Source organism: Macaca nemestrina, chromosome X (genome assembly GCF_043159975.1).
Source record: "Macaca nemestrina isolate mMacNem1 chromosome X, mMacNem.hap1, whole genome shotgun sequence".
NCBI classification, from domain to species: Eukaryota; Metazoa; Chordata; class Mammalia; order Primates; family Cercopithecidae; genus Macaca; species Macaca nemestrina.
The window spans coordinates 152,520,673-152,548,050 of record NC_092145.1 but is presented as its reverse complement, the minus strand read 5'-3'; the positions used below and the strand labels follow the sequence as shown (position 1 = coordinate 152,548,050).

Sequence of the window (27,378 nt, the reverse complement as noted above, 5' to 3'; positions counted from 1 at the left end):
TACACTATTGGCAGGACTGTAAATTATTTCAACCGTTGTGGAAGGTGGCGTGGCGATTCCTCAAAGACCTAGAACCAGTAATAGCGTTTGACCCAGCAATCCCATTAGCAAGTATATACCCAAAGGAATATAAATTATTGTGTTATAAAATACATGCATGTGTATGTTCACTGCAGCACTATTCACAATAGCAGAGACATGCAGTCAACCCAAATATCCATCAATGATAGACTGGATAAAGAAAATGTGGTACATATATACCAGGGAATACTATGCAGCCATAAAAAGGAATGAGATCATGTCCTTTGCAGAGACATGGATGGAGTTAGAAGCTGTTATCCTCAGCAAACTAACCCACGAACAGAAAGCCAAACACTGCATGTTCTCACTCATAAGTGAGAACTGAACAATGAGAACACATGGACACAGAGAGGGAACAACGTACACCAGGGCTGGACCGGGAGAAGGTGGAGGGAGAGCATCAGGAAAAAATAGCGAACGCGTGTGGGGCTTAATACCTAGGTGATGGGATGATAGGTGCAGCAAACCACCATGGCACATGTTTACCTATGAAACAAACCTGCAGGTCCTACACATGTATCCCAGAACTTAAAATAAAATATATATTTTTAAAAAGTAACAGGCTATTACACTTTCTCTTTTACATTTGTATGGCATTCTGGCACGTGTGATGCTGTTTAACTAGAAGAGATGTAGGTACAAAATTTGGATACATGCACAGGTTTAGGTCTAGGTATAGGCATATAGACATACACATAGACATTGTTATATATAAAAAATTTCACATTTGACTGTTTAGCCTTTAAGAAAGGAAGAAACTGTCCACTGTCCACATAGTTTACTGTATTTAACACTCAAACTTCCTTCCCTATTTTAGCTCTCCAGCAACTCTGCTCTAGATTTAAAGGAGAGGAAACAGTGCAGCAGGTCAGAGCACTGCTTGTGGGATAAGACTCACATCTCGTTTGCTGTGTGACCTCAGGCAAGTTTCTTAACCTTTCCGTGCATTCGTTTCTCATTTGTAAGATGGGAGTGACAACAGTACCCTACATGTGAGATTGATGTGAAAATTACACACCAATAAAATAAAAGTTAATGGAACAATTCATGACGCTGAATAAGTGCAAGGGAAGTGTGAGCTATTACTATTATTATATTCATCAATATGGAAAACAATATTCTAAGGCATTAATTTATGTTACAGAGGCCACAACAGATTAGTGGTTTAAATGCAGGTCTAGCTTCAAGGCTGTCTCTCCTAAGGACAGCGTTGCTGGTGGGACTTTGATTCCGATGCCCTGAGTTATTTCCCCAGCTTTCTGGAGCTCCAATCCCGTGAACTAGGACGTGTTCCTCTCAGGTCTCAGTTTCCTTCTTTGTGCACTCTGACAATAGGGACCTCTTCCCAATATAATTCCTATGCTTCTCATACTTAGGTTAAGAAGCAGATAATTTAAAAGTGGGTCAAAATTATGGAGAACCAAAAAGGGTTCAGTGGTATTGTGGACTTTCAATTTTAAGTAAAAATTCCTCATTTCAAAGATGAAAATAGATCATGGAAACATTGCCCAACATTGAGGTCCTGAAAAATATTGATTCATTTTTTATTCCTTACATTTTATTTTTATAGGAATTTATGTTTCTAGATTGATTTATGTATTCTTTTTATGATTTTATTTTGATTGTGTTTTACTTATGTTGTAATTAATGCACAGACATCTCAATATTTAGGAAGAGTCTTCAAAGGAAGCAGAATTAACTTTTTAAAATGTTGAACCAACATGTTTTCCAAGCAGGTAGAAAGTGTAAACCATACTCCAAACTGCAGACCTGTAACTTAATACACTCCTGGTAAACATGGCTTCCTGTCCCTAAGAAATGAGGCAAGAACAACTTTTGGACGTTAAGTGGCTTATAAAAGAAAATATTGAATGAGTTGAATAAAAGAATGAACAATGCCATATGACTTAAATTTCCTAAACGTTCTCTAGATTTTAAAGTAAAAGGTATTTTGACCTTGGCACAATGTACCTCAGAGTTGGCTGAACCAAATGTATTTCAAAGACACTTTGAACTTTCAGTTGAGCTTAAAACGTTTCTTGTTTCCACAAGCCTTAAAACCATGGCTTATTTTATCCAGAAATGTTGTATCTTTATATTAGAAGAAAAAAATAAAAATTTGGATATGTGTGAGAATAAATAAGAGGTTTTACATGTAGGTGATCTGTTAAGATATGTTTACAAACTGGGGTAGCTTGTCTTCAATATGTCCCCAGTGAACTTGGCCTCCTGTTAGTCACACCGTTGTGTAGTTCCCTCTCTCAGTGCACCACAGAGAGGTCTGTGTCACCAAAAATAATGACAGTATGTGTCTGCTTCAATGTTTCTCTATTAGAGAGTGGCTTGTTTCCAGACAAGAGGAACATGTGTTTCCAGATCAACCACCTCAAGGTTTCAAGTTCTTTTACATTTTTTAAACTGGTGAGCACATATACACAAAGCAATACAAAGAGAAGCCATAGTTTTTTTTTTAATAAATAAATAATATATCAGTTTGGCAGCCTTATTTTTGTGTGGACTTTGTGAAGTTTCAATATTTTAAAAATTCACACATTGGGAGGCCGAGGTGGGAGGATAGCTTGAGCTCAGGAGGTTGAGACCAGCCTAGGCAATATGGTGCGACCCCATCTCTACAAAAAGTTAAAAAATTAGCCAGGTGTGGTGGCACACGTCTGTCATCTCAGCTACTCAGGAGGCTGAGGCAGGAGGATCACTTGAGCACGGGTCAAGGCTGCAGTGAGCGATGGTCGTACCACTGCATTCCAGCCCAGGCAACAGAGTGAGACCCTGTCTCAAAAAACAAAACAAAACAGAAAACAAACAAAAAAATCTCAATCCACCTATATCTTTTGCTTCTGTTTTACAAATATTAGAAAATACTCTCTCTCAGAATGGATGCTCTTTTTTGTATTTTACATTTATGAAACTGGGGAAGATATAAAAGATGTAACTGGCCAGACACAGTGGCTCAAGCCTGTAATCTCAGCATTTTGGGAGGCCGAGACAGGCGGATCACGAGATCAGGAGTTTGAGACCAGCCTGACCAACATGGTGAAACCCTATCTCTACTAAAAATACAAAAATTAGCTGGGCGTGCTGGCGGGAGCCTGTAATCCCAGCTACTCAGGAGGCTGAGGCACGAGAATCACTTGAACCTGAAAGGCAGAGGTTTCAATGAGCCGAGATCATGCCGCTGTACTCCACCCTCGGTGACAGACTGAGATTCTGTCTCAAAAAAAAAAAAAAGTTAGGCTTCTGCCTATAAATGTTCCCTATATATGTCCTATATCTCCTTAATCTCCTAAATCCCCAGTTTGAAACAACCTTTCAAGGAAATCTTTCATTGGCCATAACGTTGCATAAACATGATATACAATCCTAATCTACAGCATTGGAATTGGGATCACATTCTTGCTAGGCAGTTGAAAATTTTGAAATCACTGGATGGCAGCAAGAAGAAAAAGTAACAGCTTAAGTCAAATGACTACTTTATAGAAATGAATATATTCATTGTCTTCTTGACTTCAAACACATGACATAGTTGTTCTGTACCTTTGAAGTCAGATTAAACTTTGGCACCATTTATAAGGTAGCCACTGGGAAAGTTTACGTGGTCATGTAGACACAACTGTAATACTCCAAATTATGGGTTTTGCCAGACAAGGTTTCCTCAGAACTATGCATACCCCCACCACTTCAAGGAGGGACCGTGAACACTTGCGCCTCTTTAATTTTGTATCCAAAGTTTTCTCCGTTTGCCTTTGTTTCCGTTAGCTCTTTGGCAAGCATCTGTTGTTTTTTGTTTCCTCATTTGGAAGGACATTTTGTTGATGTTATTCGTTGTTAATGAAATTTGTGTTTTTCACTTATACTATGGAAAATTACATTCACCCAACTTGCTCATCATAAAACTTACATTAAAGAAAATCTCATTTAAGATAGTAAAAGGTTACGTACATTTTCGGAGACTGGAAGGCAGAATTTAACACAGAACTAAGTCTCAGTATTGCAAACATACTAATTGTTAAGTGGCTGCTTTATTTGCTTATTAGGGGAATAATTGAAACTCTCTCCTACTCAATTTTATTACCCTTTGGGATACGAGAAGACTTTCCAGCTCCACGTGATGCCGCATTTTTAACCCTAAGAATATATTTCCCAGCAGGTGAAATCTACTCAACTTTACATATTCAGGTGCTTTATTTTCATCATCAAGCAAATAGCTTATATCCCATCAGTATAAAATATGCATACAAGGTAATTTAACTAATATGTATTGGCATCATTTTTATATAAAGGTCCCATTGTGGATTTTAAAACCTATCTTGCTGAAAATGATACCCGCCAACCAAATAATAAGGAAATAATTTATGTTGCTCTTTAGACAACATTATCCTGAATTACCAATTTTTGGCCATCAAGCCGAACTTTATAATGTCACTATTCTTAACATCTGTTGAACTCTAGGCAGAAAAATTACTCCTGAAAACACAGTAAAGCTCTAGAAAAGTGGATATTGAATGTCCTTTCACTGGCTATTTCCCATCTGACATGTTGGAAATATATTTTTAAGCTTTGGGTTTTCATTTTTCAGTTTTATTCATGCAAATGCACATTTTAAGTATGTATTTGCTTTCATAAATCAGTCTTTTCCTTTAATTCAGTGTCACACTTTGTCGCCCAGGCTGGAGTGCAGTGGTACGATCATAGCTCACTGCAGCCTTGAACTCCTGGGCTCAAGTTCCTCCCACCTTGGCTTCCCAAAGCACTGGGATTACAAGTCTGAGTTACTGTGTCCAGCCAGTCTTTTTTTTTTTTTTTAACATCATTCAAAACACTTCTCTCTGTTGCCTCCTTGACATCTAGCTTATTCACAAATACAAGGAAGGGTGAATTCGTTTGTCTGTTGACTATACTCAGTTTCCACAGCTCCAGAGTTGAGAGGAACACAATATTATAGTACTATTTTGATCACTGCATATCAGACCTATCTAGTTGAGGGTGCTTTTACACTTTTGTTTTGAGGGTATCACTGTTCCCTCAAAGACAACTTCAATTTATGTCCTTTTAATCAGAACTATACTAATATTTATGGCTTTTTTACCAACAAAGCATTTTTTAGAGAAGCTGTACAGAGAAACTGTACTACAATTCTTAGACTCTTTTGTGGTGCATATCCAACATGTAATGGAATCCCTTGATCAGTTTTCTGTACAATATGATTAAACTGGTTCCATTGTTTTCTTTTCATATTTATTTCAATGATTATTTAAGACATATCAAATTTTCCTAATTATTATTTTTACTTTTTAAGCAAATATTATTGTGTATACTAAGGTATGCAGCACAATGTTATATTACTATTTTGATCACTGCATATCAAAACATGTAAAAAGATAGTAAAAATATGTAAAAAGATAGTAAAAAGGTTACTATAGTGAAACATATTAACATATTCATCATCTCACACAGATACCCATTTCTCCCACTATCCCATGGCAAGAGTAGCTAAAATCTGTTCATTTAGCATGAATCTTAAATACAGCACAATTTTTTACCCATGGTTATAGAATCTAATGTTGTACATTAAATTGTAGACATGTTTATGCCGTATTTTGCTACTTTGTATCCTCTGTTCAATTATTAATTCTAATTTTTTGGATGTTCATTTGTGTCAATTGTTTCTACTGGGTTCAATTTCCTTTGTCAATATTTTTCAGATCTAAATTTTGTCAAGATGATTGAATATGTCTGTCAATTTTTAATCTGTTACAACTTTGACATTAGGCAGTTTTAGCCAATATCAACAGACAGGTATGTAGATAGGTGGGTAGATACAGAGATACATAGAGGAGGATAGATAGAAAGACAGATCAATGGATAGTTGGATAGATGGATATCCTATATATCTCCTAAATCCCCAGTTTGAAACAACCTTCCAAGGAAATATAAAAAGTTGGATAAATCATTTCAAATTGTAAGAATTGTTTGATTTCATGGCAATTGGAATATCTTTCCTGCAAAGAGCAGAAGTTACTGAGAGAAAGGTAGAATTCTTAATGAATCTTAAGATTCACGGTCATTGCATTCTTGATATTTATTGTAAGGCAGAGATTGAGCCAATTGACCTCTCCCAGTCCCTCCTGATGCTTCCTAGAATATTCGTAATTTTGTGAAATGTTCTTCTTCACTGTGTGCTTTTTCAATTAACCACCAGCATGTTAAAGGCAAGCATGAATAAAGAAAATTGCACTTTGACCGTCCTCTGTTTGCTTCTTATAATATACTGGGATTGAAATGTGCATTTCTTACCACACTTCCATTCAGCATTAGCAACTGATGAACAAAAAATCCAAACAGAATCATATACTACCATTGCATTTCACAAAACTACAATCAGTAAAACTTTATCCATATTCACTTAGTTTATTATCAAATTGGCTACTTTCAAATTCCCAGTGAGCTTTATAACTAGTAACCATGACCATAAATGCATGTACTTAGGAGGACAGGAAGTGGGATTTATTTCAATTTACACACTTGCTTTCTCTTTACTCATGGCGTAAGAGTCACTGGGCCGTAACTTCAAACTCAGCTTAAGCATAGACGTTTGTGCTAAGTGTTCACTCCCTTGGCACAGTACCTTCTTTAAAACTGAAGGAGTTCAATAAGAAAAACAAAACTGTAAGGTCCTCATTTACAAAATAAAAAGTGCCAGCTTCCTTAAAAAGTTCCAGATTTCATCCAAAAAGTCCTCAGACATAGGTCACTAAGCCAAGGTCGGAGAGAATAGAATGCACTGAAGATTGGGGTACTGAAAGTTCAAGTTTGAAAGATTCATTTGAACATCTGGAAGAGATGACTGGAGTAATAGAGCTCAATAAATGACAGCCTTAGGTGGAGACCAAAATGTGCATGATCCCAAAATCTATGGATGGAAATTCCTGACAGTATGATTGACTTTGGAAGGAAAAATGAAAATGTTATGGCAGGGTGTGGACTTTGAGAAACTTCTTTTTCTTGTAATAATTTGACCCTCGATTTAAAACCACTTTGTTAGACAAAGAAAGTTTTTGGGAAAAAATACATTTTTTATAACTAGATGGAATTCTACAATATGCAAAGCTCATATTTTAGTATTTTCCTCCTCCTTTTGAGCCAAGCATTGTGGTCTTTATAGAGGAAGTTCTGAATGAATTATTTTCGACTGATACAAGTTTCTCATCACTCACATTCCTTCAGAAAAGGCAAAAGGAAAACCTAAATGAATGGGTTTTCCAAAATGTCATATGTTGCCTGCTACTGTTCTAAGACAAATATAAAATTAATGTCCAAAATAAAATATTAACTGGTTCCTGGTCATTATTTCTGTCTTTTAGCTGTCAAATCTGGACCCTAAATCTCATAACACCATAAGACAGAAATGACTGTTATGAATTCATAGAATGACCTAGCAACCTGGCCAATAGGTTTTAAAAGAAGTTAAGCATTTTGTAAAGCTTGATAGGGGAAGATAAGGCATATTGCATGGAAGATATTTCAAAATTATATCCTAGCCTCAGCAAATTCCATCAACTTTAATTCTAGAATATCCTCTAAATCCACCTCCTTCTATTCAACTTCATCTCTATCATTCACCCCAAGTGCAAACTACAGTAGATCCCTAAAAGTTTCTGATTGTACTTCACTCAGTCACTGTTTAGCAGCCCTAGTGATCTTTTTAAAACATAAATCAAATTATGTGACCACCACCTTCCGTTTTAAATAAATTATTGACTTCCCCTGAAAACTTCTTAGTATGTCCTTAGTATGTCCTCAAAATCATATAACATTTTCTCTGAACAGTCTTGTCCTATCAGACCAGACCCTGAGATTGCAGACCACCACAATGTATCCCACGTTGAAAAGATGTGGGATTTTTTTTTAAGTGACTTGGAATTTGCCCATGTATGAGATTCTAACCCAAGCACTAAGAGCATGTTTTTATAAGTAGAATTTATTATGTACTGTTTTATGTATCCAAATAATGTGTATATGCATAAATTATGAAACATAACAAAATTAACCCAATGGACCCTCCAAATACCTATGAAGCTAAATATATCTCTATACTCCTTTGTAATGGGGTTTAGGACATGCTACCCCAATATAGGCACCTGGGCATTTGAGGAAACAGCAGAAGCAGAAAGCAGAAAGGTCACCTTCCCTTCACCCTTCTCCCCTGATGCAGCTCATAAAAGAAGTCTCTGACCTTCCTCTGACATAGGTCATGAGACCTTCAGTTCAGAGATATCCTCCCTATTCCTGGAGAAAAGGAACATCCATATCCTTCAAGACATGCAGAGGCCAAGAGTCTGAATAAGTAGGACTTGCTGAGTTGCCCCCAATTTATCACCATTAGCCCAAACCTTTGTATCCTCCAATTATACTCTTCTGTGACTTCCCGTAAAAATACAGTGTTCCTGTTTCTTTGAGTCTTCATTTATGAAGGCTCCCATGTCACATAAAGCTTATATTAAATACATTAATGTGCTTTTCTCTTGTTAGTCTCTCTTTTATGATAGGTATTTCCATCATAAACCCTGTGATGGATAAGAAATATTTTCTCTCCTATCTTCTTTTATCTTTCTTATCACTTTTTCTCTTCCCGGAAAAAACCACTGCTCTGAAATTTGTGCTTTTTCATTCTCTTGATTTTAAGTAAATAAATACATCTTTTTATTTTATATATAATGTTATTATATGCATATTTGTCCCTAAATATGTTTTGTTTGGTGGGGTTTTCAAATCAATTTAGCATATTTATATTAGTTTTGTTGAGGTTATTTTATGGACAGCTATGGGCATCTATTTTTCTTGATTTTATACTCATATAACAATCACCATCAAAAGATGGAGAATATTTTCATCACCCTAAAATATTATTTAATCCCCCTTTAGGCTTAATGGCTGCCATTCCTCTATATCTCAAGGCAACTATTGACAGAGAATTCTCATTATGAATCATCAGAAAAATGCAAATTAAAACCACAGCCAAGCATCAACACACACTGAGCAAAATGATGAAAATTGAAAAGACTGACCATACCAAGTGTTGATGAAGATATGGAGCAACTCACATAGCTGTTGGGGGATGAAAATGGCACAACCACTTTGTGAAACAATTTAGCATTTTCTTTTTAAAAGTCAAAGGTACCACCTGGAGTACTACACAGCAATTTCGCTTATAGGATTTACCCCAAATAAATGATAACTTATGTCCATAAAGGAATGTTTGCACAAAAGTTCCAGCAACTTTATTAATGAAAGTCCCAAACTAGAAGCAACAAGTTGAACAACAGGAGAATAGATTAACAAATTGTGGCATACTGATAGACTAATACTCAGCAATAAAAATGAAACTATTATTACATGCAACAGTATGGATACATCTCAAAATTATGAATTTAAGGAAAAGAAACCAGATGAAGAAGAGAACAAACTACATGATTTCTTTTATTTCAGATTACAACAGGCAAGACTAATGTATGGTAACACCAAAGCACGTCAATTTTATTTGCTTCTGTGCTTTATGAAAAGTGATATTGTAGTAGCTTGATTTTTTCAGTTAGTGTCAAGTTTCTAACATATTGTTAGGTGTTGATATAGTTCAATGTAGTTCATTTACTCGGCTTGTTGTGTAACGTTTCACTGGATAAACTGCTAAGACTTGGTCAACAGGACAGATATGGCCCACCATCTGTAGTTTGCTAACCCCTGCTTCAAGCTATTACCCAAAAGCTACTGACCCCTGGCTCTGCACATCTGGACTACATCAGCTTCTAGAGGGGTCAGCAAACTGACAGAAAAAAAAAAGGTCTGTGGGTCAATCTGGCCTGGTACCTGTTTTTATAAATAAAGTTTTATTGGAACACAGCCACATTAGTTTTTATGTTGTCTATGTCTGTTTCCACACTACAAAGACAGAGTTGAGTACTCACATCAGAGACCCTGAGGTCTGCAAAGCCTAAACTATTTACTATCTACAACTTTACAAAAAAAAAAAAACATTTTTTTCTTCCAAGCCCTGCACCAGAGTGTGAACAAAGCTCTTAACCTAAAAGTCTGAGCTGAACAAATACAAGCAAAGCTACCTTTCAAGATGGTAGCTGAGAAAAATAAAGAAAAAATAAATTACTTAAAAATATCCCAACCTGAGACTACTGTTCACACTGAAAAACATTCCATTGCTTTGAAAATAGAATTTTTTTAGCCTGCATGCACAGTGTTTAAGTCTCAAGGGCTTTGTGACCCTCATACCCTTTATTGCCTAGATAGCCTTCTTGGCCTCCACTACAGCTTGTAATGATTTAGCCTGTCTTCTCAGGAATGTTCAAGGATTGAATGAAGTTAGAAGACCCCAAATAGACCCTCATCTGTCCTGAGGTTGGCATTCAAGAAGAGATTGTGTCCCAGGGGAAGGGAAGGAAGATGTGTCCTCCATTCATAATGTGTTTCTATTCTAAACATTGAATTTATTTGCAGAAAACTAACCTATCCAGGACTTGGTTTTCTTTCTCTTTTTTTTTTTCTTTAATTTTACACAGACAAACTTTTATTCATACCAGTGAATGTTTCCATTTTCTAAGCCATCTTCCAGGAATAGGAGACTGTCTACATTTGTCAAGGTGTGAAGAGGATTTACTTTCAGCACTGCAAAGGCTTCTTTCCTTAAACCTTTGAAATAAACTATTAGCTGACATTATCGTTAAACCCCCCCCCCTCTTTTTTTTCCCCTGGCTTAATAGCAAAATCACCTACTACCCACTCTCTTTCTATGGCCCCAAAAGAGGCATTCTCTAAGAAAGGAGGTGTTTCTCTCAAGATCACAGACTTGTGGTCCAGTCCCTCCTGGGAAATTTTCAAGATGAGGTTTTTCCTATTCAGAAACCCCTTTCTTAAACATAACCTAAAAGGTAGCCTCTGAAACAGATATCATTTAGGAAAGAAAAGACGCAGGTGCTTGTTTGAAAACTCTCATTCTCAGTCTGCCAGCCTACAGTGTACAACAATGTGTATCTTGATTTAACTTGATCTCCACCCAGTGATTCGTGCAGCCCCGCGTGATCTGCAGAGTCTTAGAACCAGGCAAAGCCTCTATTGAAGCTGCTGGCTGTGTTTGCTGAACTGAAAGGGAATCCAGATTAAGAGGTGAAACTATTCCAAGCTCCGTGCCAAGAAGACACCGAAGAATGTGCCCAAGTTTCCTGAGTCTCCTGATAACACAGGCTTGGAGCTGGCAGTGCTGTGCACGTAAACTGAGACTGCAAGCTCTGACACAGGCGGAAAACTTGCTCACTGTCGCTGCCTGCCATTTGGATCCCAATAACAAAAATTGCTGGCGGTTGTTGACATTCCGAAATTATAGGCCACAGCTTTATAGTTTTTATTAATCACCTTTTGCAAGTTCCAAGGGTCACGCCAAAGAAAATCAGAATGTTCCTGCTCTGTTTGGATAGAGCTTTCTACATTGGCATTTTGGCTCCCAAAAATCTCATTCAAAACTCACAACTCACCTGTGAGGTAGGTAGAAAATAGATCCCTGCTTCCAGAGGAGGAAAAGCCAGACTCGGAGAAAAGGAGGTTTGTGCCTGCTATTGAGAGCTTCAGAATAAAGATCATCTACCTTCCAGCTCAGAATGCAATCAGCCGAGCAAATCCAGGCCTTTTATTTGGCAGGAAGTTTTCTGCTGCTTGTGTGTGCTACGAAAAGGTTGGGAAATGCTAGTTTGGCTGCTGGAAGAAAGGGCAGTGCAGAACGATCTTTCCTCTTGGTTAAAGCTGAGGTACGGAATATCTGAACTGTTATTTCTCTAAACAGCCTGAGCAAGGGAGCTGGAATCTTGATCAAACAAGGAGGATTGATTCACAGGGTAGATGGGGGAGCCCAGGGGACATAGTTGGAATAAGTCCAATATATGTTGTATTAAAGCCTAAAGGTTAGTATTGATTCTGTTCTGTCGACACTTTATTTTTCTTCACTAGAGGAGTTTCTCCTAGAAATATGGACTCCTTGGTCACTATAGTTCCATTTAAACCATTAAAGCATAAGCCCGACTTGTATAGTTTCTGTGCTGGCTTTAAAAATTATGTTATGAGTGTGAAACTTTTCTATAGAGTATCTGCTCTTCCTCTTATCTGTTTATTGGACAGCAAGCCAACCTACCTCCCACCCTTCTCATCTACAACACGGAAGACACGATCACTTTGTTTACCTGGACATGAGCATACTATGCTGCTTTAGGAATCTATGTAGGGTGGAGGTAGGCAGGAACAGGCTGCCAAAATCTTTTGGCTCGACCTTGAGCTCCCTCAGAATGCAATTCACACTATTTCACCAGGAAGTGGTTAACATGGCTTGTCTTAAACGTGAAAACACCAGAGAAGTGTTGCTAATACTCAACATTATGTATAACTTCCTCTGGGCACGAGACCCCGGTAGGACGTGGTTCTGTTTCCAGGCTCCAAAGTTTGTGGCTGTGATTTTGCTTCTCACCTCTCGTTAGGAAGGAAAATTACTATAGAGCCACCCTCTGTCTGCAGGAGAACATTAGTCTCTCAACTACAGAGGAAGCCATCGCCCACACCCTGCAAATGTCTGTCCACCCTTTTCAAGCAATTTCTTACAAGTGAAGGCTGCCTTAACGTGGGGGATGTTTCTCAGGCCATTCTTTTTATTCCTATGTCATTTTCAGGAACTTTCCTGCTGAGCAGGCAAATAAAATTTTATATGTGTGTGTGCATGTGTGTGTGTGTGCACATAGTCATGTGTGTACTTTGTGTGTGTGTACTTATGTGTGTTTGTATGTGTGTGTGTGTGCATGTGTGCATTCCTTTTGGTTAGTAGAATTTATTCTGCACTCTGAATGCAATCTGATACTGTCCCTTTAAATATATTTTGTTGCTTGAATGGTCCCCATTCTGATTTAGAGTTTTGAAACCAAATGAAATCAAGTAGTGTGAAATATTCTTCACCACCTTCTCATTCACATTTGCCCCCAGTTAACAAATTTACTGGCCTTTATATTTTGTTATTTCAAGGTCCAAAATTGGACTGTGACATAATTAAATAATTAAAAAATAGAAAAGTATAGATCACAGTGGGAGATGCTTGAGACATTTAGGTGTGAGGAGTCATAGTGAGTCCTATGACTCCAAATTCTGGTGACTGTGCACCGTTGCAGAGAATCCCTCTCAACAATATATTGACTCCTGGTTAATTGAAAGGAATTTCAGCATCTTAAAAGACTCACACGTGTCCTAAAAGTGATCTGAGCTGAGTGCCAACAGTAATTAGGCTCCTGGGGAGTTTGGGCAAATTTTGACACATTGAATTTTTAGGGAGTTAAAGGATGAGTGTTAAAAAACTTACCTCTAATTCAAAGTAGTAAACTTTTAGAGACTTGCGTCAACAAAAACTTGAACAAAATTTTACAGAGAAAGGGTTATGCATGTGATAAAATTGCACTGAAGTACACACAAACATATACTCTAACACACAAATGAGGGCATGAAAAACCAGGGAAATGTGAATGAGGTTGGTGGATGTCAGCTTCCTTGTTGTGACATTGTACTGTAGCTCTTTCTTCAAGAGGTTACTCTTGGGGAAAACTGAATGAAGGATACTTTAGATGTCTCTGTATTATTTCTTACACCTGCATGTAAAACTAAAATTATCTCAAACAATTTTTTTAATTACTTAAAGAAACCATATGAAGAAAGGCAGAAAAATAGCAGGAAGAAAGCATTTGTAATATTCCAAGGAGGGAAGGCAGTCAGAGAGGACAGGTATAATCTTTAGGGTCCAGGAAATAAAGCATAGCAGGGTGAAGGAAGGTTGAAAAAGTCTATGCATTCCTGCAGAGAGAAATCGAATACAAAGTACCTGATCACACCAGGGAAAAATCGTATCTTCAGGGTTTTCCTTTCTTGATGCAAACACCCAGACATAGAATGTTGTGCCTGGATTGAGTTAGAAGCCGCCAGCAGTTGTCTCAGCTACCAGAGAAGCCATCAAAATGGAATCATAACTCTCCTATGTTGCTTTCCTTTATAACTGTAAAAGCTGAAACCTGGCTTCTAGACTTATCAAAACTAAATTGAAAAATTGTGGTTTGCTCCCCCTTTGGAAAACCCAACTCTTAGGTTAAAATGCTAACTAGGCTTCATTTTAAATCATGAAGAGCGGGGAAAAACAGACACAGTCACCACAGACAAGCTGACCAATTTATGTTCCATCATATTTCACAGCCTGGCGTCACTATTTTGCCCGTCCATAGGGAATCTGACATCTTTCATCTCTTTTTCCTACAGATCTTTCTTCTGCAGGCAAGGCTGGAGTGCTGGAGAACTTCCATCTGCCCTCTAGAAGTACTTTCCACCCAGGGCTCTTTCCCCTCGTGGGCTACAAGAATGGGCTATTTTTCTCAACATGACGTTTTGGAGATTCAGTCATATTTGTGCTTCTCTCTGTCATATGTGCTTTTTCTTTGTTGGTACCAACATGTGTACACTCCATTCTATAAGCATGCCATACTGTGTTCATCCATTTTCATTTGAATGGATATTTACATTGAAATTCAACTCCTAGATATAGACCTAAGAGAAATGAGTGCATATATACACAAAAGATTTGTACAAATACATTCACAGGAGCTTTATACACATATATAATATATGTATTATCTATCTATCTATCTATCTATCTATCTATCTATCTATCTATAGTCTTGTTCTAACAACATGTCAGCAACAGACCGATATACAACAGTGCCCCCATGAGATTATAATACCGTGTTTTTACTGTACTGTGCCTTTTCCATATTTAGATACCCAACTTCTTATCATTGGGTTACAGTTGCCTACAGTATATAGTACAGGATGAGGCTGTTCAGGTTTGTAGCCTAGGAGCAATAAGATATACCATATAGTCCAGGTATATAGTGGGCTCTACCATCTAAGTTTATGTAAGTCCACTCTGTGATGTTCACATGACAACAAAATCATCTAAGGACACATTTCTCAGAACCTCTCGCTATTGCTAAGCAACACATGACTGTGTATGATAGAAAAACATGAGGATACATGCAGGTAGTAAGGAAAGAAGAGAGCATCTTTGGGAAGTGAGGGGTAGGAATTGCAGGAGGATGAGCCAAAAATTTTGAAGCATAGGTCCAAAAGGCAATTTTAGTGTTAGGAGGCATTTTGCGTTCTGCAGCCTCAGTTCGAATTCTACATAACTTCATTTCTGCCTCCCTTAATTCACAGCTCTCTGATTCTATAAAAACATCAATATTCCTGATATCAAGGGCACTTAACTTCAGCAATGCAACTGTCTGAGTTAAAGAGGATTAAAATACACTGACTCCAAGTTTCTCTGGCTGAATTACAGCCCATTCTACAATATTGGGCCTTAAAGATCACATTCCTCACCTCATCTTCCAAAACACTGATACCATGAACACCAAATAGCAAACAAATTACTAGAAGCAATGCAGTTTAGTAGAAATGCCATTGCAATGGATATCATAACGCCTAGATTTTTACTGTAGTACTGCTACTAGAGTGCTGAATCCACTTAAATAAACCCTTGTCATAGCAATTTTGACTATAAAATAATAGCATTTGATTGCTTGACTGTAAGCTTGTCTCACCTTCACTAACCTACAAGGTATTTGAAGTTCTCTTATTTCCTAAATTAGTAGTTTCACATCTCCCTTTAGTTCTCTGTTTTCCCTCGTGTCTCTTGAAGAGCATCTCCAAGGCTCATTCATTTTCCTTTTCAGGATTACGTACTTCACACAGAATCAAGGGGCTTGTTTCCCTGCATGTGGAGCAGTTTTTCTCTGTGTTTGTTTGTAAAAGACCCCAAGAAAGCAACCACATTTTCCTTCCATAAATCAAAGCCAAAAGGTAGCTGCCAACACCTGACCTCATGGGTGCCAACCAGCTGCACTTACATACCAAGAGGAAATTTAATGAGTCATCTCCTTAAGATGACATGCTGGTTGTTTAGAGTGAGTTCTCAATGATTCCGTAGTGAAATCATCACTTTCCTGCCGTCATATTTTTTTGTTTGCTTGTTTTTGAGACAGAGTCTCACTGTCACCCAGGCTGGAGTGCGGTGGCGTGATCTTGGCTCGCTGCAACCTCCGCCTCCTGGGTTCAGGTGAATCTCCTGCCTCAGCCTCCCCAGTAGCTGGGATTACAGGCACGTGCCACCACTCCCAGCTAATTTTTGTATTTTCTGTAGAGACGTGGTTTCACCATGTTGGCCAGGCTGGTCTCAAACTCCTGACCTCAAGTGATCCACCTGCCTCAGCCTCCCAAAGTACTGGGATTACAGGTGTGAGCCATGGCACCTGGCCCCTGCTGTCATTTTATGAACATTAACTGTGTCAGTGTTGCCTAGATTTCCCACACAATATCATATCTGTGTAAAACAAGATGCAGGCAGGGAAGCAGAACTACAAAGATAGCTAAAGCTATAGATATAAATGTAGATATGGATACAGAGAGATATACACATATATATATACATCCTCTTTATACATGTATGATTGATAAAAATATATGAAATCTATTTATCTTTCTAGAGAAAGCAAGAGAGAAAAAGCTAGAGAACTATCATCTATCTGTATATGTGTTTATTCCATCCATCCATCCATCTATTCATCTATCCATCTGCATTAGTCCATTCTCACACTTCTATAAAGAACTGCCCGAGACTGGGTACTTTATTTTAAAAAAAAAAAAAAAAAAAGAGGTTTAATTGACTCGCAGTTCCACTTGGCTGGGGAGGCTTCAGGAAACTTATAATCATGGCAGAAGGTGAAAGGGAAGCAAGGCACCTTCTTCACAAGGTGGCAGGAAGGAGAATTGACCAGGGGAGGGGGAAGAGGCCCTTATAAAACCATTAGATCTCATGATAACTCACTATCATGAGAACAGCATGGGGGAAACTAACCCAATGATGCAATTACCTCCACCTGGTCTCTCCCTTGACATGTGGAAATTATGGTGATTACAATTCAAGACGAGATTTGGGTGGGGACACAAAGCTTAACCATATCACCATCTATCTATCTAGATCTATTCCATCCATTTATCTATCCATCTGTCCATCTATATCTCTTCCAGCTATCTTTCCATCCATTCATCTACCTATTCATCTATTCATCTATTTACCTAGATCTATTCTATCTGTTCATCTATCTATATCTATTCCAGCTATCTATCTTTCTGTCCATCCATACATGTATTCATCTATCCATCTATCTAGATCTATTCCACCTATCATCTATCTATCTATCTATCTATTCATCTATCCATCCATCTATTTATATCTATTCCAGCGATCTATCTTTGTGTTCACCTACACATTCTATACATCTATTCATCTATCTATCTAGATCTATTCTACCTATCATCTATCCATCTATTCATCCATACATCTATTCATCTATCCATCTATCTAGAACTATTTCAGCTAGCTCTCTATTTATTTGAGAGAGAAAGAAAGAGAGAGAGAGAGAGAGAGAAGCAGGTCCAAATCCCACAGGGCAAGCTAGCAGGAAGTACAGCCTGAAACTCACCACATAGACTGAGGTTGCTCCCCAGAGGCAGAGCTTCTTATTTACATGTTTTTAAGCATCAGCCCTGCTTTGGAAGCCTTTTCCCAGAATAAACAAGGGCCACTAGGTTAACGGGATAATCTGCCTTACTTAAAGTCAACTGATTATGGACTTTAATTACATATCTTTACGGCAATGCCTACGTTAGTTTAAATAACTGGACACTATAGCTTAGCAAAGCTGGCATGTCAAAAAGATCATCACAGAATTGGAAAAAGGTGGAAAAGGTCAAGGGAGTCAGAAATAACAAGTAACGACAAGAATCTTGTGTGCATAAAGGTGTGCTGGGCGCTATTGCACAAATCATGTTCTCCCTGGTCCTGTGTACTCATCTGTAAAAAGCAGACAGCACGTTGCCCTTGGAGTATTGTCAGAAACATAGTAAGATAATGTGTATAATGCACCTTACACTTTGGCAATCATCTGTTACTTAATAAAATTGCTCCTCCCCTTACTTATAAAACTTTGTTCAGAAGAATTTCACAGGGATATTGTTTTATGTGTAGATTTGGGGGTCCTCTCTTTAGTGATTCTGCTGTATTAGGTCATTTTTAGGAAGGGGCGAACATGTGCATGTTTAACCAGCATTTAAATAATACTGGGCTGATGGAAAGGGACTACAATTTTTGAAATTAAGCCATAGAGAAAGTCAAAAGAGCTTGAGTGCTTATTATATTTTTAAAGGTCTTCAAAGAAAGACAGTAGTCAGGTTGCTAAGGAACTATAATCAGTGAAAGAAGACTTTCTATTGATTATATTATAATTACAAATGAATATGGTATCTCTAGGATTGCAATAATAATTTCCATTCTAAAGATAAAGGGATGGGCGTGATGGCTCACGCCTGTATTCCCAGCACTTTGGAAGGCCGAGGTGGGCAGATCATGAGGTCAGGAGATCGCGATCATCCTGGCTAACACAGTGAAACCCCATCTCTACTAAAAATACAAAAAAAAATTAGCTGGGCGTGGTGGCGGGCGCCTGTACTCCCAGCTACTCAGGAGGCTGAGGCAGGAGAATGGCGTGAACCCGGGAGGCGGAGCTTGCAGTGAGCTGAGATGGCGCCACTGCACTCCAGCCTGGGAGACAAAGTGAGACTCCATCTCAAAAAAAAAAAAAAAGATAATGGATTGCCGGTCATGGTGGCTCATACCTGTAACCCCAACACTTTGGAAGGCCAAGGCAGGCAGATTGCTTGGGCAATAAGCCAAAACCCTGTCTCTACAAAATCTGCAAAAATTGCCAGGCATGATGGTACATGTCTGTAGTCTTAGCTACTCAGGAGGCTGAGGTGGGAGGATCACCTGAGCCCAGGGAGGTAGAAGCTGCAGTAAGCCATAACCACACCACTGCACTCCAGCCTGGGTGACAGAGCAAAACCCTGTCTCAAAAAATAATAATAAAATAATGACTTTCTTCTATCAAGTTTTAAAACTAATGATAAGAGGTGCTTTCAAATTAGTAACTTCTAAGTATTTCAAAATGCATTCATAAAGTTTAATAAATAAAACATGAATTTGCAAAGCCCTAAAAGGCATGAGAGTAAATAGTCAACTGATAAGCATCATGCCTCCTAAAGCTATATAAGACTGCTCCAGAAAATAAAATGTATTAAATATTAGAAATGATCTCTTCTTTCAAAAGTTTAAAACTTGAAACATCCTATTACCTGCACATTGATGATGCGAAGGAGATGTTTATTATTGGGCGCATACAACTGCCATTGTGGAAAATCGCAAAGGTGGTGTGGGCACCAACACTAAAAATCAGCCCAAAGAATCTTTGTTCCTCAAGAAATAAGTAACTGTACAAGTGGTGGGTTCTCTCGACACCTGGAAAGGCCCAGCCAGAATTCATGACAAGTGCCCTTCTAAGTAGAGTACCTGTTTGCAAAGCTTGATTTTAAATTCCTAAATTTGAACTCATAAAATTGCTAGCATATTTCTTCTCAGCCCTGAGTATTCTTACCAGGCAAAGTTCAGTAGCACAAGCACACCCACATTTCATCTGGGCCACATCCCTAACCTACCCTCAGCTAAATCTTGGCATTCCATTGCAACTCTCTCTACAGACCCGGCCTGAGGTAAAAAAGCATCTGCTAAGGCAATGAGGAATGATGAGACTTGCCACATGTCCCTCCTCCAGCTTCCCAAAACCCCACCTTAGACTCTGACTTAAATTGAAATCTACAATGTATACTTTAAAAATATGCACTTTGGCCCGAGCCAAGTGACTCACGCCTCTAATCCCAGCACTTTTGGAGGCTGAGGCAGGCAGAGCACCTGAGGTCAGGAGTTCGAGATCAGCCTGGCCAACATGGTAAAACCCCGTCTCTACTAAAAAAACACACACACAAAATTAGCCAGGCGTGGTGGTGGGTGCCTCTTGTCCCAGCTACTAGGGAGGCAGAGGCAGAAGAATCTCTTGAACCCAGGCGGTGGAGGTTGCAGTGAGCTGAGATCACACCACTGCACTCCAGCCTGGGCGACAGAGCAAAACTCTGTCTCAAAAAAAAAAAGAAACAAGGTCTGGGTCTGATCATTGACATGTTCCTTCCCCACTTTCTCATATTTCTCTATTGCAAGCCTATCTACAGTGTTTGGTATGCAACAGGCATTCAATAGTGTTGGTCAATGTCTCCTCGTTCTTGCTCCATGCAGGTCTGTGTGGACCCCTGGCACTGTTCATGGCACAGGGAGCTTGTTCTCCCAATCCTCCTCTGGGGACCTATACACTCAAGCATGTATGACACGCTGTCTGTCTTCTGCACCAAGACCAAGGCTCCTTACCAGGCACTCCATCCTGGCCCTGGGACTGCACTGGCCTCTCAGAACAATTTTATGACATCTACCTTCATTCTGTTGCTTCAAATTCTTCTCACTCTTGTGCCTTCCAATGAAGTCACTTCACTAAACATGAAAACAAGACAAGACAAAACATAACAACAACAAAAAAAGTGTTTTGGATAATACACATACATTCACAGAAGACTGAGGAAGCAGGAAACATCTTTTCTTTTTCAGTGTGCTTTTTTATTTTTATTTTTTGAGATGGAGTCTCACTCTGCCACCCAGGCTGGAGTGCAGTGGTGCGATTTCAGCTCACTGCAACCTCCACCGCCTGGGTTCAAGAGATTCTTCTGCCTCTGCCTCCCTAGCTGGGAATACAGGCACCCGCCACCACACCTGGCTAATTTAATTTTTTGTATTTTTAGTAGAGACGGGGTTTCACCGTGTTAGCCAGGGTGGTCTTGATCTCCTGACCTCATGATCCGCCCACCTCAGCCTTCCAAAGTGCTGGGATTACAGGCATGAGCCACCGCGCCTGGCAGACCTTGTTTCTTAATTGCTGGTTGTTTAAGAGGCCAACGGGGGAAATGCACTCAGAACAAGTGACTACACTGCTACACACTATTGGTGGGAATATAAATTAGTTCAACCTCAGTAGAAATCAGTATGGAGATTTCCCAAAGAACTAAAAATAGAACTACGGTTCAACCCAACAATCCCACTACTGGGTATCTACTCAAAGGAAAACAAATCATTATATAAAAAATACATCTGCACTAGGATGTTCATTGCAGCATAATTCATAATAGCAAAGTCAGGGAACCAATCTAACTGTTCATCAAGGGTTGACTGGATAAAGAAAATGTGATACATATAATCTATAGAATACTACACAGCCATAAAAAAAGAATGAAACCATGCCCTTTGAAGCAACATAGATGGAGCTGGAGGCCAGAATCCTAAGCAAATTCAAGCAGAAACAGAAAATCAAATATTTCGTGTTCTCACTGATAAGTCGGAGCTAAACAATGGGTACACATGGACATAAAGATGGAAATAATAGAACAAGTTACCACAACACCATGAGACACGCTCAGTGGCATGACTGAAATACATGCAAAGTGCTGGGAGACTGTGGAGAACTCATGACTGATAACAGAGGAATGGTGGAGGAATGGCGGACATGTGCAGCCAGGATCTGGTATAGCCCAAACAAGGAGAGATGTAGACTTTAAAGTTTAGAATTGAAAGTCTCTGACCTGGTGCTTCTCCACAGCTCTGAGGATAAGGCTTGGTTAGAGATCTTTGTCCTCCAAGGACTGTTTTTCTTTCATAACATATAAAAAATATAACTAGCTCTATATTCTTTTTCAAAAGACTTTTTTTATTAGCGTGAACCTCCCAAGCTTGGGAACATTACCTGAAGTTTAAAAATACAGCCTTTCCTTTCAGATGACTTCCTGCTGACTTTAAAATAGCCACAAAGGAAAAGATTCATATTAATTACAAGCTCCCATTGTGCTGAATATCCAAAATAAACACCCAGGCACATCCTTCTTTCTTTAATTGCATGAAGCGGCAAGAGATAGGCCCTTTTTTTGTGACTGAAGAGGCAGAAAGTAGATATTTTGTTTATGCCAGTGAATAGTGTAGGTCCTTCTGATTCTTCTCCAAGTATTAAGCTTTTTGCTTCAAAATATGTAAATGCACATGGCAATATTTCCTTCTCTTGCTAGCTAAAGTGGCCATTAAAAGTCTTAAAATTGTTACTTATAAATAGACATATGAACACGCATTCAGCAGGGTTTTTAAATTCTTTTTCTTAAATTATAACTGAAAACTTTTAGATGCTTGAATCTTTGTGGATGAGGTTTTTTGTCAACTGATCCCCAAACTTTAAAAGTTGGTTCTGAAATAAGTTTAATTTTTCATAGTGTAATCATTCTAATCCTAGAATTCCCTTTTAGGATGAGGTATTCGTTTCCTACTGTTCCTTTGCCATTAATCACAAATGTAGTTGCTTAAAACAATGCAAACATTATTTTTTATTTCTGCATGTTAGGAGTCCAAAATCAGTCTCAGAAGGCTAAAACTGATATTTTGACAACGTTGTGTCTCCTCTGAAGGCTCCTGGGGAGAATTCATTTTCTTGCCTTTTCCAGCTTCTAGAGGCTACCTGCCTTCCTTAGCTTGTGGCTTCCTCCTGCATCACTCCAACCTCTGCTTCCTTTGTCCCATCACCTTCTCTGATTCTGATTCTCCTGCCTTTCTCTTAAAGGGCATTAATGATTATTTTGAACACAGGCAGATAATCCAAGATCATCTCCCCTTCTCAAAGTCCTTAACTTAATCACAACTGCAAAGTCCCTTTTGCCATATAAGGTAACACAGGTATGGTCTCTGGTGATTAAGGCCATGGACATATTTGGAAAGTCATTCATTATTCAGTCAGCATAGCTGAAAACACTTATGCGTATTGATACGGTTTTGTTGTGTCCCCACTCAAATCTCATCTTGAATTGTACCTCCCACAATTCCTACTTGTGGAAGGGACATAGTGGGAGGTAATTGGATCATGGGGGCAGGTCTTTCCTGTGCTGTTCTTGCGATAGTGAATAAGTCTCATGGTATCTGATGGTTTTACAAAGGGGAGTTTCCCTACACAAGTTCTCTTCTCTTGTCTGTCACCATGTGAGATGTGCCTTTCACCTTATATCATGATTGTGAGTCCTTCCCAACCATGTGGAACTGTGAGTCCATTAAACCTCTTTCTTTTGTAAATTGCCCAGTCTCGGGTATGAACATTTTGATCAGTCAGTGAAACTTTCCATAAATGCTATCAGATGCTAGACCGGAGAAAAAGTACAGACATTAGAGTGAGTATTGGCCTATATACTTGAAATGTATTATGTTATTATGAATTTATTCTCATCAAAATTACCCATCTTTGCAAATTCAGCACATGATGTCACATATATTACCAGAGGGCCATTTTCTTTCCAGAGATAACTACAAGACAGATTAGATTAGAAATAAAATGAGAGTTGTGAGCGGTCAGGTACAGTATAATTCTATTGGGTAACATTTCTTTTGAAACACTAGTATATAATATGATCAGGGCAATCATTTTTATAAACGAAGATAGTTTCGTTTTTATGCTTCCTATCATTGCTATGCTTCTTAATAGCCTCGGGGTTATTTTTTTCTTTCTAAAGTGAAGAAAATGTATTTCTTCTCCATTGTTTTACTGAAATGCATAATATGTGGAAATGTATAGGTCAATAAGATTCTGGAAAAAATAATAAACAAAATAGATTTTTGCCTCCTTTCTTAAAAATGCCTTTACAATTGTTTTGTTGTTGCTAAAATGGAACATTTTACAACATTCTACATTAAGGGATAAAGTAAGTTTTCAAAATTATCATCATGTTTTAGACATAGCATGCATATACTGTACAAATCTTTTAAGTAAAATTCTTTTTATTGCTGCTTCAATAAAGCTGTTTTCTTCTACCCTACCACTGGCTTACCTTTGAATCCTTGGCAAAACCAAAAATCCTGAAAGGCTAAGCCCCACTTTGGGACTCGCCTGTCCTGCATCAAATTCACTCTCCCAGTAGCCATATATGAGAATTTCAGTCACTCCATAGACATGTGCAAATACTTGGGATTGTCAATCGTTTCACAATTTCATTCATTCTGGTAGCTGGACAGTAGCATGTTGTTATGGCTTTAACTTATATTTTCCTGATAAGGAATGATGTTGAGTAACTTTCCATATGCTTATGGGCCAGTCAGAAATCCTTATTTGGAAATGGTCTGTCTAAATCTTCTGAAAATGTTTAATTGAGTTGTCTTTTTTGTACTAATTTATAAGATTTCTTAATATATTCTAAATATCAGTCCTCTGGAGACTATAATGTCTCATTCTTTATCATATCCTTTAACCGTCTTAGTGATGTCTAGTGATGAGCAAAATTTCTTAATTTTAATGATAACCAATTTATCAGTTTTTTATGCCTAGTAATTTTTGTGTCCTGTTTAAAAATTGTTGTATATCCCAAGCTCATAAACATATTCTTCTTGTTTTTTTTTTTCTGTAAGTTTCATCATTCATATTTTACAGATCATCTGTGACCTATTTCATATTAATTTATTTGAGGTAGAGGTAAAACTTTATTTTTAATATATTGAAATCCAATGGAACCAACATCACCTATCTAAGTAACCATTCTTTCCCTCCAATGAATTGCTGTAACACTTTTTCATAAATATGTCGACTGCATATATAGGATGTACTCTAGATTCTAGACTGTATTTTCTATGTATCTTTTAGTGTATTCTTGTGCTACTATCTTGGTTACCATAGCTTCATTGTAATTCTTGATAGCCAGTAAACTAAGTATTTGACCTTTGTTTTTCTTCAAGGCTACCTTAACTAATTTAGGTACTTTGGCTTTGGAATACATTTTACAAGTCAGTTTCACAATTTCCACAAAATCCTTGGTAAAATATTGATAGGGATTGCACAAGCTTGGAAAAATGGGTATCTTAAAAATGTTGAGTCCTCCAGACTATAAACATGATATATTTCCCTATGTAGGTCTTTAATTTCTCTGAGCATTTTTGTTGTTGTTTCCTGTGTAGAAGTGTTCACATAATTAACTAGATCGATTTGTGTGTACATGTGAATTCATTTATTTATTTGTTCCCTTACATTTAAATTTCTAACTCATTGTTCCTTGTATCATTGTCAGGTTTTACTAAATTATGAAAGAACTATTTGACCCTAATCCTTGGTCAAGCCAATAATAGCGGAAGTAATTTTTAAACTCTTTCCTCACTCCACAAACACTTACCAACGTATGTAGACAATATTCTACATCCATCTTCTTTTCCATTCTCATGTTTTCCCATGCATTTCAGATACAACTGTTTCTCAGCAATTTTTTACCATACTCCCATGATGGAACTTCAGTCATATCCCTTAACAATTCAACCATACACCATTTCAGGATTAACCATTATTAAATATCACCTTCAGCATAGCATTTTCTTACCAGATCTTCATAGCTTCCTCATATTTTCCATCAATTATGTATCAAAGCTGCACTCTTTCCAGTCCTGCATCTTCCTCTTCCTCTTCCTCTATGTTTACTTGGGACACCAAGTCAAACCAGTCACCTTAACAGACCTTAAATGTTACCTTTGCTTAGGCTGCTTAGTGCCTCTGGACTCCCCCTTCTGCCTTGATTTCTGTCTCTTCCAGTATCCATCCCTCAAGAAACATGGAAGTCAAAATTTGGTTTTAAATAAGATAATTTACATGCCTTCAACCAAACACAATCAATTGCTTCTTTGAAACCATATTGTTCTTCTGAGGGCACTTTTTTTAGTATACCCTGGTAGGCTACTATTTGAGGAGATATTTCCCTTCAACCTTCTTCTGACATTGTTTGGTTTATCTTTGTATCCTTAAAAGCATTCAGCACAGTCTTTGGTTCATGGTTGATACTTAATAAATATATGTTGACTTAAATCTAATTTTAATAGATCCAAGTAGAGAAGCATAATGCAGTTGTGCTATCTTTTCTGCTTGAGTTATGTCAGCCATGGGATTCTGAGAAGACCTTTTGAAGTGCTCAAATGAAAAATAGGCAAAACTTCATACTACTTTAGCTAGAGGATCATTAAAAAAAAATTCAGACCCTTCACTTTTTTAAAGCATATAATTTATGTGCATTATAAAGCAACCCTTTGTTTTCACAAGTCAACATTCTTAATGCAGTCTGTCAAAGTGCATTCTCAGTAAATTGCTTTGATAAATATGCCAGGTCAGTCAATTTCTTTTAACCTGAAGAGAGAAAGATTTAAAAAAAGACTTTTGCAGCAGCAAAAAAGAAAGTAAATAAAACAGATCTAGACTTTGCTGCATATTTTTATGTCCAAGCTTGCAAATAATTTCCCTTAACACTCTCATGAGCCAGAACTCTGCCTCCAAATTTGTAATTCAAAAGCCTTGTTTTTGTTTTAGAACAGATAGAGAGTGTCAGTTTCTGCTTCTGCCCCACACTCACCCATGAACAGGTCCTGAACATGCACAGACTTGGTATGGTTTTTAAAACACAGATGGGAAAGCCATCCTCAGGTTGACACACCTGAGTTCCAACACTTCAAGGTAGTAAGTAAGTAATTCTTTCTTTTCTAGAGACCCTCACTGCAAAATCTCACCCGGAAGACTTCAGGGACTGGATATCGGTTAGTTTTGAACTGACTTTTCTCTATTTAGCAGTTGGTGTAGCTAATAGAATGCAATAACACTTCCTGCATATATTCCTTGAATATTTAAAATAGATTTCTTAGTTTTCCTTCCCCACCAGGGGTGGTGGAGTTTTATGTAATGATGTAGGAAAACAGAGTAGTAGAGAGACACTTTTTATCTCAATGGGAGCTTTTGATGAAGTGAGACTTAATCCAAAACATGTTGATTCAAACACAATGTAACCACATTGCCTTGTTATAGATCTTTATAAATATGTATCTGTGTGCAAATATTCACTCTCAAACACACATACACTCTTTTAGGGAAAACAACTTGTACCTCACTTTGATACGTATTCAACTACAAAAAGGCTGCCACTTCATTCAATTAACGCCAAACTCTCCACAGAATTTGATCAGGTTTACGGGGAGATGCTCTCTTTTGGATTTCCTCACACTTTCCTTGAGTCGTAACTATTGTTTCCTTGGGCAGAAAGATGAAAGTAGGGTTTACTATAGAAAGCTACAAACTTCTCCTAAAACAGAATGTCAAATAAATAAAAGAAAGTAACCTG

At 38.0% G+C, this 27,378-nt stretch overlaps 1 long non-coding RNA gene across 4 annotated transcripts in view; it reads left to right on the top strand.

The window, feature by feature from the left end:
- Positions 1 to 27,378, top strand: part of LOC105478095 (uncharacterized) — a 512,132-nt gene that overhangs the window by 464,486 nt on the left and 20,268 nt on the right. The window contains exon 5 of one of the 4 annotated variants that reach the window (XR_011618286.1): positions 899 to 1,544. The exons of the other annotated variants lie outside the window; for them this stretch is intronic. This is a non-coding gene — a long non-coding RNA (uncharacterized lncRNA). Of the gene's footprint in view, positions 1 to 898; positions 1,545 to 27,378 lie in introns of those variants that run through there. 4 annotated transcript variants of the gene reach the window in all.